The sequence below is a fragment of the Heptranchias perlo genome, chromosome 20 (assembly GCF_035084215.1).
Source record: "Heptranchias perlo isolate sHepPer1 chromosome 20, sHepPer1.hap1, whole genome shotgun sequence".
Taxonomy (NCBI): Eukaryota; Metazoa; Chordata; class Chondrichthyes; order Hexanchiformes; family Hexanchidae; genus Heptranchias; species Heptranchias perlo.
Window position 1 is genome coordinate 34,200,761 of NC_090344.1, and position 4,648 is coordinate 34,205,408.

General features: G+C 56.8%; 1 protein-coding gene across 1 annotated transcript in view; it reads left to right on the plus strand.

The window, feature by feature from the left end:
• Positions 1-2,199, plus strand: part of LOC137336111 (cholesterol 25-hydroxylase-like protein) — a 42,741-nt gene extending 40,542 nt beyond the window's left edge. The window contains exon 2 of the mRNA XM_068001600.1: positions 838-2,199. The gene's annotated coding sequence lies outside the window, so the exon portion shown is untranslated. The remainder of the gene's footprint in view (positions 1-837) is intronic.
• The last annotated feature ends 2,449 nt before the right edge of the window (positions 2,200-4,648 follow it).

The following is a 4,648-nucleotide window of genomic DNA, read 5'->3' on the forward strand; positions in this document are numbered from 1 at the left end:
TAAAGGTAGCAGGACAGGTAGATAAGGTGGTTAAAAAGGCATCCGGGATACTTTCCTTTATTAGCCAAGGCACAGAATATAAGAGCAGGGAGGTTATGCTAGAACTTTATAAAACACTGGTTAGGCCACAGCTTGAGTACTGCGTACAGTTCTGGTCACCACATCACAGGAAAGATGTGATTGCACTAGAGAGGGTGCAGAGGAGATTTACGAGGATGTTGCCAGGGCTGGAGAATTTTAGCTATGAGAAAAGATTGGATAGGCTGGGGTTGTTTTCTTTGGAACAAAGGAGGCTGAGGGGAGATTTAATTGAGGTATATAAAATTATGAGGGGCCTCGATAGAGTGGATAGGAAGGACCGATTTCCCTTAGCAGAGGGGATCAGTGACCAGGGGACATAGATTAAAGTAATTGGTAGAAGGATTAGAGGGGAGCTGAGGAGAAATATTTTCACCCAGAGGATGGTGGGGGTCTGGAACTCACTGCCTGAAAGGGCGGGAGAGGCAGAAGCCCTCAACTCATTTAAAAAGTACTTGGATGTGCACCTGAAGTGCCGAAACCTACAGGGCTACGGACCAAGTGCTGGAAAGTGGGATTAAACTGGATAGCTCTTTTTTGGCTGGCACCGACACGATGGGCCGAATGGCCTCCGTCTGTGCCGTAACTCTCTATGGTTCTATGATCTGGTCATTATCTCGTGCACAAATTGGCTGCCGCGTTTCCTAAATTACAACAGTGACTACCCTTCAAAAGGTACTTCACTGGCTGTGAAGCGCTTTGGGACGTCCTGAGGCCGTGAAAGGCGCTATATAAATGCAAGTTCTTTCTTTGTGACAGGACAGCCTGACGACAGACCGACAGAGGAAAGGAACTCGAGAGGACGGGCGAATAAAAGAGCAAAAGCAGATGGGGGGTGGGGTGCTGCCATGCGATCAAGCTGACCGTCGTGTATTTTTACAACAAATAGCAAAAGTGTTTGAAGAACATTCAAAAGGCACGCAATTCTGTTCGATGCCCCCGATGATTTATCTCCCGGGTTTTTGCTGGCAGCAGTGACCAGGAGATGAACCTTTAATTCCTGGAGACTCCAGGGCATTCCTGGAGGGTTGGCGACTGTCGTCCAGGCCGATGTGGCTCCCTGGCAGCGCTCCGACTCGTCCCTCGAATCCTTCTACCAATTACTTTAAATCTATGCTCCCCATCACTGACCCCCTCTGCTAAGGGAAATAGGTCCTCCCTATCCACTCTATCTGGTCCCGTCATAATTTTGTACACCTCAATTAAATCTCCCCTCAGCCTCCTCTGTTCCAAAGAAAACAACCCCAGCCAATCCAATCTTTTCTCATAGCTAAAATTCTCCAGCCCTGGCAACATCCTCGTAAATCTCCTCTGTACCCTCTCCAGTGCAATCTAGTGCTTTCCTTCTCCCCGTGGACGGGTCACCCTCTGGTGGTGCTGCCATGGGACGGTCCGGCAGACATCAAGGGCATGCCATTTGGGGCATGGCGGGCAAGGCTCATTGGCGGAACGCACCCTCGGCACAAGTGGGCAGCTCTGTAACAAGCATGTGGGCATCACCTCTACACCTCGTGGCAATTAACCTCTAACTGACCGCGAGGCTGTGCCCATTTGGACCTGGTTTTGGCAGAGGGCGAGGGTACAGGTCTAACAAAGCTCCACTTCATCAGTTAACCATCGTGCGGATTGAACGTGACGTCAAAGGGGGCAACTCTGTGACAAGCCCAGCACATGGTGATATCGTCTCACTCCTCCTGGTGGCAATTAGTCTCTAACTGACCACTTTTGCGGATCTTGGAGGGGGGGGGGTGGTGGGAGGGGAGAGAGAGTTACCTGAGCAGCGGGCAAGGCCGGGTTTAACACAGCTCCACGTCCGCGGCTAACCATCGTGAGGGAGCACGGCCACGGGAAGCCGGCGGACACAAATGAAAGCGGAACTGACGCCAGCCGCAGAATTATCTTCCTCGGTACGGCCTCGGCCGGCGTTTGCCGATCGGCACTGAGAAAAAGCCGAGCGGAGGCTCCAGTCTTCATCCAGCTCCTGCTCCAGTCCGAGGTCGGTGGTCCATCAAAATTCGTCATGAGTCTGTAATGTTTGCACAAGGCGAGAATTCATCATACGTGTATCTCAGTTAACTTATACTGATCACAGTTAACAATAAAGATGGATGTTTTTACAGAGCTCTGAGATGGGCATGAGAGCGGGGTTCAGCGAGTGTGAACGGGGAGAGCGGGGTTCAGCGAGTGTGAACGGGGAGAGTGGGGTTCAGTGAGTGTGAACGGGGAGAGTGGGGTTCAGCGAGTGTGAACGGGGAGAGTGGGGTTCAGCGAGTGTGAACGGGGAGAGCGGGGTTCAGTGAGTGTGAACGGGGAGAGTGGGGTTCAGCGAGTGTGAACGGGGAGAGTGGGGTTCAGCGAGTGTGAACAGGGAGAGCGGGGTTCAGCGAGTGTGAACGGAGAGAGTGGGGTTCAGTGAGTGAATGGAGAGAGTGGGGTTCAGTGAGTGTGAACGGGGAGAGTGGGGTTCAGTGAGTGAATGGAGAGAGTGGGGTTCAGCGAGTGTGAACGGGGAGAGCGGGGTTCAGCGAGTGTGAACGGGGAGAGCGGGGTTCAGCGAGTGTGAACGGGGAGAGTGGGGTTCAGCGAGTGTGAACGGGGAGAGCGGGGTTCAGCGAGTGTGAACGGGGAGAGCGGGGTTCAGTGAGTGTGAACGGGGAGAGTGGGGTTCAGTGAGTGAATGGAGTGGGGTTCAGCGAGTGTGAACGGGGAGAGTGGGGTTCAGCGAGTGTGAACGGGGAGAGTGTGGTTCAGTGAGTGTGAACGGGGAGAGTGGGGTTCAGCGAGTGTGAACGGGGAGAGTGGGGTTCAGCGAGTGTGAACGGGGAGAGTGGGGTTCAGCGAGTGTGAACGGGGAGAGTGGGGTTCAGCGAGTGTGAACGGGGAGAGCGGGGTTCAGTGAGTGTGAATGGGGAGAGTGGGGTTCAGCGAGTGTGAACGGGGAGAGTGGGGTTCAGCGAGTGTGAACTGGGAGAGCGGGGTTCAGTGAGTGTGAACGGAGAGAGTGGGGTTCAGCGAGTGAATGGAGAGAGTGGGGTTCAGCGAGTGTGAACGGGGAGAGCGGGGTTCAGTGAGTGTGAACGGAGAAAGCGGGGTTCAGCGACTGTGAACGGGGAGAGCGGGGTTCAGCGAGTGTGAACGGGGAGAGCGGGGTTCAGTGAGTGTGAACGGGGAGAGCGGGGTTCAGCGAGTGTGAACGGAGAGAGCGGGGTTCAGCGAGTGTGAACGGAGAGAGCGGGGTTCAGCGAGTGTGAACGGGGAGAGCGGGGTTCAGCGAGTGTGAACGGGGAGAGCGGGGTTCAGTGAGAGTGAACGGAGAGAGTGGGGTTCAGCGAGTGAATGGAGAGAGTGGGGTTCAGCGAGTGTGAACGGGGAGAGCGGGGTTCAGCGAGTGTGAACGGGGAGAACGGGGTTCAGCGAGTGTGAACGGGGAGAGCGGGGTTCAGCGAGTGTGAATGGGGAGAGCGGGGTTCAGCGAGTGTGAACAGGGAGAGCGGGGTTCAGTGAGTGTGAACGGAGAGAGTGGGGTTCAGCGAGTGAATGGAGAGAGTGGGGTTCAGCGAGTGTGAACGGGGAGAGCGGGGTTCAGCGACTGTGAACGGGGAGAGCGGGGTTCAGCGAGTGTGAACGGGGAGAGCAGGGTTCAGTGAGTGAATGGAGAGAGCGGGGTTCAGCGAGTGTGAACGGGGAGAGCGGGGTTCAGCGAGTGTGAACGAGGAGAGCGGGGTTCAGCGAGTGTGAACGGGGAGAGCGGGGTTCAGCGAGTGTGAACGGGGAGAGCGGGGTTCAGCGAGTGTGAACGGGGAGAGCGGGGTTCAGCGAGTGTGAACGGGGAGAGCGGGGTTCAGCGAGTGTGAACGGGGAGAGCGGGGTTCAGCGAGTGTGAACGGGGTTCAGCGAGTGTGAACGGGGAGAGCGGGGTTCAGCGAGTGTGAACGGGGAGTGCGGGGTTCAGCGAGTGTGAACGGGGAGAGCGGGGTTCAGCGAGAGTGAACGGGGAGAGCGGGGTTCAGCGAGTGTGAACGGGGAGAGCGGGGTTCAGCGAGTGTGAACGGGGAGAGCGGGGTTCAGCGAGTGAACGGGGAGTGCGGGGTTCAGTGAGTGAATGGAGAGAGTGGGGTTCAGCGAGTGTGAACGGGGAGAGCGGGGTTCAGCGAGTGAGTGTGAACGGAGAGAGCGGGGTTCAGCGAGTGTGAACGGGGAGAGCGGGGTTCAGCGAGTGTGAACGGGGAGAGTGGGGTTCAGCGAGTGTGAACGGAGAGAGCGGGGTTCAGCGAGTGTGAACGGGGAGAGCGGGGTTCAGCGAGTGTGAACGGGGAGAGCGGGGTTCAGCGAGTGTGAACGGGGAGAGCGGGGTTCAGCGAGTGTGAACGGGGAGAGCGGGGTTCAGCGAGTGTGAACGGGGAGAGCGGGGTTCAGCGAGTGTGAACGGGGAGAGCGGGTTTCAGCGAGTGTGAACGGGGAGAGCGGGGTTCAGCGAGTGTGAACGGGGAGAGCGGGGTTCAGCGAGTGTGAACGGGGAGAGCGGGGTTCAGTGAGTGAATGGAGAGAGTGGGGTTCAGCGAGTGTGAAC